The following is an 8437-nucleotide window of genomic DNA, read 5'->3' as shown; positions in this document are numbered from 1 at the left end:
CTCCTAATGACCCTCCTAGGCTTTAAAGCCTTGGTCATTTGGGACTCATCAAGATCAACTCTAGGGGTGGCTCCCCTTGTGACCTTGGTGATGGTCTTCTTAGCCCTAGGTCTTGTTCCATAATCGAATGGAACATTATGATAAGCGGGCTTGACCACTTGAGACTTAGGTTTGTGACCCAAACCTCTCATGTCCTTGGGCTTTGATTTTTGACCCTTAGACCCTAGAGTTGACTTCTCCAAATTCTTAAGAGCCTTTTCTAAAGTGTCAAGTCTTGACCTCAAGACTTGGTTTTCCTTCTTTAATACCTCAAGCTTTAATTTTCCATTTTTCTTTGAGGTATTCCTAGGCATATGTCTAGTTGTTTTGGGATTCCTATCTAGGTTTTCCTTAACCTTAGATGAATTAACTCTAGGGTTGGCATTTCTAGCATTGTCCTTATCTAGGCTAACATGTTTGGCACCTAAGCACATGTATCGGTTTCTATGGTTATCATGCTTATCATTATTGACAATTGCAATAAAACTACTAGCATGTGTCTTATTAGAATTGCAAGAATGTACCTTAAAGGATACCTTAGGGTTTGCCTTAGCTCCCCCCATAGATGTGCTTGGTCTCTTGTCCTTGTGAGGTTGCCTCCCCCTTGGACATTGACTCCTATAATGTCCCCTTTGCTTGCATTGGAAGCACACCACGTGCTCCTTGCCCTTGCGTATCGGGACTCCGACTTCCTTGACTTTTGGTGCCGGTGGAGTCTTCCTAATCCTCTTTGGACATTTACTTTTGTAATGCTCATATTCCCTACACTCAAAGCACATTATATGTAATTTACTTGAAATTAAGTTGCTTGAGTTACCTATGGTTGAGGATGGATATAAGCTCTCTCCTTCATCCCTTCCGGAGGTAGAGGCTTCTTCTTCTTGCTCCAGTCTTGAAGAAGAACTCTCCTTCTCTTCTTCCTTAGATGTTGAGTAGCCCTTAACTTCTAATTCCATACCTCCATGATGTGAGCTACTTGGCTCACTTGACTCCTCTTCATGACTTGAATTGGAGCTCTCCTCATGGAACTTAGCCAAGTTGTTCCACAACTCCTTGGCATTGTTGTATCCACCTATCTTACACAAGATATCATTAGGTAATGAAAATTCAAAGATTTTCGTTACCTCGTCGTTGATTATGGATTGGTGGATTTGTTCTTTCGTCCACTTCTTCTTCTCGAGAGGTTCTCCTTCTTTATCCACCGGAGAAATAAAACCTACTTGTACACAATTCCAATTTACTAGGTTAGTCATAAGAAAATACTTCATTCTTACCTTCCAATACGCGAAGTCGTCGCGATCGTAGAAGGGTGGAATCGTGACGTCTTCTCCAAGTTGATCCATTCTCTAGCTCGTGCTCCCCCGGGTGTTAATCCGACGAAGAGCAACCTGGCTCTGATACCACTTGTTAGGACCTTCGGACGCGACTAGAGAGGGGGGGGTGTGAATAGCCGACCCCAAATTCACGTTTCTTCCTACAATTTTAGTTAGCGCAACGGAAATAAAAGATAGAAACGAAACAGGAGAATATCAAACCTCAAACGCGACGATATAACGAGGTTCGGAGATGATACTCCTACTCCTCGGCGTGTCCGTAAGGTGGACGAATCCTATCAATCCGTCGGTGGATGAGACCCCGGAAAACCGGCTAATAAAAACTCCTTCTGGGTGGAGAAACCTCGCCACAATCTCTCTTGCAACAGCAAGATCGGAGTACAAAGATAAAGCAAGAAGCCAAGAACAATATGAATGTAAAAACACTAGTTTGCTTGCCTTCTCGTCGACTGGTGATGAAGCAACCACTTCATGGATGCCAACAATAGCAGCAACTGATTAGTTGGAGTCCAGCCGAGAGAAGCTCACACGAAGCTTCAGCAGTGGAGAGCTCAACAAAGCTCAGATCGCAGCAGCAAGAAGAAGTCCGCTTTTTGTAGTGTTACTGTAGAGGCCCTCCAACCTCGATTTATATCCTAAACCTGCGAAGAAGACAAAGAAGACACAGAAATCTAGCCGTTGTGACTCAACGGCTAGACCTGGACCGATCAGGCTCCACCCTGATCGATCCAAGACGTATCTGATCGGTCAGGGGACCGATCAGGCCCTATGCTGATCGGTCCCCAAACCGATCCCAACTCTCACAGAGAGTTGGTTGCAGAGCCCTGATCGGTCTGTGGACCGATCAGGCCATAGGTGGATCGGTCCACAGACCGATCCCTCCTATTCCTTCTCCCAATCTGTTTGGTTACTGATCGGTCACCAAACCGATCAGATGACCCACAGTGAGTATTAGTGTATCACTAGATCGGTCAGCAGACCGATCCAGATAACCATAGTATCACTGGATCGGTCAGCAGACCGATCCAATTTCCCAGCCTTAAACCCTAAAGCCTTCCTGATCTAGAGAACGAGCTACCGAGCCCTCTCTGACCTAGTCCGGAGAACGAGCTATCGAGCCCTCTCCGACTTCCACGTCCGGTCCAGAGAACGAGCTACCGAGCCCTCTCTGACCTAGTCCGGAGAACGAGCTACCGAGCCTTCTCCGACTTCCACGTCCGGTCCAGAGAACGAGCTACCGAGCCAGTCCGGAGAATGAGCTACCGAGACCTCTCCGACTTCCCATGCCAAGCTTCCATACTTGGACTTTTCCCCGTGCCAAGCTCCCTGCTTGGACTTTTCCGTGCCAAGTCTCCATACTTGGACTTTTCCCCATGCCAAGCCCCCTGCTTGGACTTTTCCGTGCCAAGTCTCCATACTTGGACTTTTCCCGTGCCAAGCTCCCTGCTTGGACTTTTCCGTGCCAAGTCTCCATACTTGGACTTTTCCCGTGCCAAGCTCCCTGCTTGGACTTTTCCGTGCCAAGTCTCCATACTTGGACTTTTCCCGAATCAGGTCAACTCAAGTCGGGTCAACCAGGTCAACCTTGACTGAAGGTTGCACCCACAATCCCCCAAGTTCCTATTCTTGTCAAACATCAAAATATAAGTTCTCCATTCTTGTCAAACATCAAAATATACCTCGAGTCAGGTCAACTCGAGTTGGGTCACCCAGGTCAACCTTGACCTAAGGTTGCACCAATAACAACCACTCATGCGTTAGTGGTTTTTATTCAGGCAGGGTGTGTTACAGCAGGTTGCTCTATCGGTGCTCCGCTGGTCTGCTCATGGGTAGTGTGACTGCAGCGTGGTAGCAGAATAGTGATCTCTCCTCTGGATTGTTTCAGGGAGATGAGAGCATTGAGCTCCATCACTTATGATTTGGGATAGGAGGATAGGTGTACTCCGACAGTATCCTGTCCACTCGGTTACTCATTCGGAGCAGTGATGGCAGAGTACACAGTTGTCGTAGCCCTACCCACTCGGTCTCACCATTGTGTGTGAGATGGCTGACTGGCGTTAGGGGTGACCAGGACATGTCATTTGCATCATATGCATGATTGCATTTATTGCTTGTGTTTGTTGTACTTTATTTGCTCCATATTTGGTGGATGCATATGATTGACATACATACAAGATATTTGATATTTTAGGTCTGATGACTATATTATCCTGATAGGAGGTCCGGTGAGTACAGCTTATCCCATTCCTTTCAGTTATGCATTTTTCATTATTATTCCAGGAGATTGTACGCATAATTCTTACTATTGGTTATTTCTTACTATGCATGTTAGCTTGATATTCGCTGAGTGTTGGACTCACCCCGCTGATTATTACCATTTCAGGTTGAAGTTGTCAGGAGGTTCCAATCACTAGTCCCCCACCACTTGTTGTGACGGGTTTACGTATTTTGGGCCTTTTGGTTTACTTGTTACATTTTATATATTTGTTATGTATAACTGTACTCGTTGATGTTTATCGAGTTTTGGTCTACTGCTTGTGTTTTCCGTTGCATTGAATTTTTATTGTGGTTTTAAGTTTTCCGTTGTATTACTGGAGTAGATTTTATTTAGATAAACTGCGTGGTTGTGTCAGCTAGAGGCTGAGTTAATATAAACTACATGGATTGTTAGTTATTTTTATTGTTATTGTTCCGACCGTGTTGGCCGAGGTTTGTGTGGCCCTAAGGGTTTGTAGTAATGCTTCAGATTGTCACCGGTACAGAAGAGATGCTGTCAAAATTTCCTCAGCCAGGGACTCCCCCGGGGCGTGACACACTTGGACACAAGGATCAAATACACAGGATCTAACTTGGCTTGGTTGACCACATCAAAACCAACACGAAGTACTTACAATCTCCCTCTTTTTAATGTGATCAACCCAAGTTAAATTTCTTAGGATCTAGAGTACTAAACACACAGAAAGCGCAGCGAAAAAACTATCTGGATCCTTCTAGATGATCCATGTGAAAGGAAAAATTACATATACTAAGTTTATAGGGAGTTATACCTTTGTTGCGTGCCTTTTGCAATCCCAACAGTAACTTTTCTTTAGATGCAGATCTCAGCGTGATCAAGTGGCCGTGCCTCTACGCTATCCACGTGAACACATTCCGTCCATCTCACAAACTCACGATTTAGAGAAGAACCACCACTATGGTGCTAGCCACACATGGAGGTTCAGCCAAGGAGGAAGGAGGAGGAAGAAGGGAAGATCAAGAGTCTCTCTTTTTCATATAATGAAAAATTCAATCAAAAATCTATTTATATTCATCTAATGAATACCAAGGGTTTTTTTTGTCTCTTTATATTCCTCTTAATAGGTTGGATTATTATATTAGACTAACCATTAATCCAATAACCCAATGAGTTTAAAACATTAATCCAATATGTCTAGATTAGACTCAATCCAATGAGTGGATTCATTTGAGTCTAACTCAATGAATAATTCAAAAAATTTAATCATCTCATAATTGACTCTTAGGGCTAATACTAACAATTTTCCACTAGTACTAGTGTCAATTAGTACAAAGATGACACTAACATTTTGGATTAACCCATTATTTTTAAGGTCCATAGTATTCAATACTTGGTGGCGATCATGATCTACTATTGTATCTTAAAAAATAGACGACCTAAGATAATCTTAAAGTACAGTCAAAGGTGGGGCGAATCTGATTCAAGGAAACTGCGTGAACGCAAGCCTCAGCATCTTCGCTGATTCCTGACTCCACGACTCCGACTCCTGACTCGCCGACTCGCCGACTATGACTCCCGACTTGGTAACTCTGTCCCCGACTTGGTAACTCTATCCCCGACTCGGTACTCGGGTATCCGATCAACAACTTCCTTCCTAACTCAGCATCCATTCGAACGATATTGCGACTTCTCCCGACTCAACACTCATACTTGACTGTCACTCGGACTCGGCGATATAATGCAGACAATCTAAGATTATCTGCTCAAGTTGGTCTAACAAATTAAGTCTAAATTTAATTTGGAAATTTTGAAAAAAAAAATCGGTCTAACAGATAAGTCTGAAATTATTTTGTAAATTTAGTATTTTTTTTTTCAAAATTTCCGACAACTAATTGTCTAACACAACGCTGAGCTCATATTGTTTGAGGATCTTGTGCTCACGGTGGCGAACACTATATCATCCTCTGTCGCCTTGCTGCAAAGTATTCAGAGAGTCTATTTTTATTTATCCTGATGGTCAGAAAATTTTTTTTATGGAATCAAACTTAATTGATCCGAAGAACTAGATATCAGTAATTTTAAAATTTTAGGGGTTTTTATTGTGATTGTCAAATCTCATTTATTTTCGTTAATTTTTTCCTTAATTTTATTTATATCGATTTTTTTCCTTTTCCTCGTGCTTTAATTTTACCCCAGACCTAAAACTTCGTTCACGCACGCCTCCGCCTCCGCGCCTCTCTCTTCTTCTCTTCACCGCCAAACCACATTCTCCTCTTCCTCTCTTCACGGCCAAAACCTTTCTTCTTCTCCGATCGGTCTCACAACTCGCCAAAAGCTCTGGTATTTCTTTTTCTTTGAATTTATTTTGCACTTTCCCTTTCATTTCCAAAGTATGTTCAACTTAAAATTTCGAAAGTGTTTCCGTCTGAAGTCAGCCAAATTTTCTCTTACATTTGATGCATATACCCTCCATTATCTGGATCAGTGATTTCTATTGCAGAATATGCTGTCTGGAATCCTTTAAGTTTTGTTTTTCAAATTTTGCTTGGTACTGATGGAGGTTTAGAAACCCAGTTTATCTGCATAATGGCATTCTTCACTGTTTATGTCTCTTTGTTAATTCTCAGACCTTATACTTATGCAGCACTTGTTACAATTTTAAGTTGAAAGAAAATGGAACAGAATGGGAAGGATAGTCTTACAGCACCACTTCTTCAATCCCCTGAGAGCATTGCTGTTGATTTTTCACAAGGGTCATCGAGAAGTGATAAGAGGACAAGGAAGGTCACGTTTAGAATTGGTGGAATGGAATGTGCCTCTTGTGCAGCGTCAATAGAATCTGTCGTGGGGGATATAAAGGGAGTTGAGAGTGTGTCGGTGTCTCCTCTTCAATCGGTTATAAAATACAGGCCTGAATTAATAAGTGTAAGTTGGAGAAACTTTTGTTGTTTGGTATCTTGAACGTGGCTACTGATGAGTCGACATATTTTTCTTGTATATAACACTATCCTAAATGTAAGGAATTGTGTGCCAAAAGTGAATATTTTAGCCTTCATATTCTGAGTTATGCAAATTGAGATGCATTTAGTTTTTGTTTTATCATTCCTTTTTTTGTGCTGATTTTATTTCCTTGTGCTTTTTTTTTTCTTTACTAACAGGCAAAAAGAATCAAATAAGCTATAGAAGACTTGAACTTTGAAGTCAATGAATTTCCGGACCAAGAGATTGTTGTATGTCGGGTTTGAATCAAAGGAATGGCCTGCACAAGCTGCTCTGAGTCAGTTGAGAGAACACTTCTCATGGTTAATGGTGTTAAAAAGGCTGTAGTTGGCCTTGCTCCTGAAGAAGCGAAGATACACTTTGATCCCAATATCACTGATTCTCCTTGCCTATTAGAAGCTATTGAGGATGCAGGGTTTGGAGCCGAGCTCATTACCTCTGGAGATGATGTCAATGAGGTTCATCAAAAAGTTTGAAGGTCTTCACTCTCTAGAAAATGCCACAATTATCAAGTCTCATCTTGAAGCAGTGGAGGGTGTAAACCATGTCAAAATCGACTAAGCAAATCATAAAGTGACAGTTGCATATGATCTTGATCTTACAACCCCGGGTTCCTTATTGAATGCATACAAGCAGCTGTACTACCCCAAACTTATATCATGCCAGCTTGTATACAACAACCAGTGAGAAATAGCCCACACAAACCAGTTTCTCTCGAGTTATCTCTTCTCAGTTCCAGCGTTCCTGTTCTCTATGATACTTCCTATCTTTCCAACATTTGGGGATTGGCTAAGCTACAAACTCTACCATAATCTAAACATAGGAATGTTACTCAGATGGCTATTTTGTACACCTGTGCAGTTCATTATTTGGCTGGAGGTATGATTCAATATTGTTTTCACCATGTTATGCTTGCTGTTTTTTGTTTAAGGTATCAGGGAGTTGTTTGTATTGATCATCTTTCAATACTTGATGCAAATTATGCTGTATTTCTATGTCGCAATCCTTACAGGTTCTGTATGCGTTTTTATCATGCATTGAGACGGGGATCAACAAACATGGATGTTCTGGTTGTATTTGGAACAAATGCAGCTATTTCTACTCCATTTACATTGTCAGAAATTAGCACTCAGTTATTGCAAAGGAATGATGTGATCAGATAGTTCCAGGCTCAAAAGTGCCAGTTGATGGGGTTGTCGTAAAGGTTGAAAGCCATGTAAACGAGAGCATGATTATAGGAGAATAAATTCCATTGCTAAGAGAACAGGAGATGAGGTTTGTCTAAAGCAATCTATAATATCTACAGCTTTTTACTGAACCAGTAATTAAGTATACCAAATACCCATTTCACGTAAGGTACCTTATAAATGACTAAATCATGGATGCTATGCCTATTTTACCCTCTCATGTGTCCCTGGCGGCGGCGGCGGCGGCATCCTGTAAGTACCTCATGGTAGTTTTGATGTGATCAACCAAGTAAAGTTAGGTCCTGTTGATATTTAACCTCTATGTTTAAGTGTGCAGGAGCATAGGAGCACAGGAAGTCGAGCGAAAGATGCAGCTAACGAGAAGGATGACACGGGAGAGAGTCGACGGGCTCGGTGTGTTCGAGGTATGAGGTGCTACGGAAGAGTACCCGGACGGACGAGAAGGAGGTGCGTGACGTTTCTGAGGGATGAGAAGCCTGAGCGAAAGTTTGCTCGAAGGCTGGAAGTTGGGTTCGGATGAGTCTTACTCCGTATGGTCGAGATTACCCAAGCAGAGACGGAGTCGGAGCGGAAGATCCGGACCCAAGCTTGCTGAGCCGGAGCTAGAACCTGGACCAAAT

At 42.4% G+C, this 8437-nt stretch overlaps 1 pseudogene; it reads left to right on the top strand.

Moving 5' to 3' along the window:
- The first annotated feature begins 5806 nt into the window (after positions 1 to 5806).
- Positions 5807 to 7930, top strand: LOC122028649 (annotated as a pseudogene).
- Positions 7931 to 8437: the final 507 nt, after the last annotated feature.

This window comes from Zingiber officinale, chromosome 10B (genome assembly GCF_018446385.1).
Source record: "Zingiber officinale cultivar Zhangliang chromosome 10B, Zo_v1.1, whole genome shotgun sequence".
NCBI classification, from domain to species: Eukaryota; Viridiplantae; Streptophyta; class Magnoliopsida; order Zingiberales; family Zingiberaceae; genus Zingiber; species Zingiber officinale.
The sequence above is the reverse complement of the archived record's forward strand: the minus strand, read 5'-3'. Positions and strand labels throughout refer to the sequence as shown.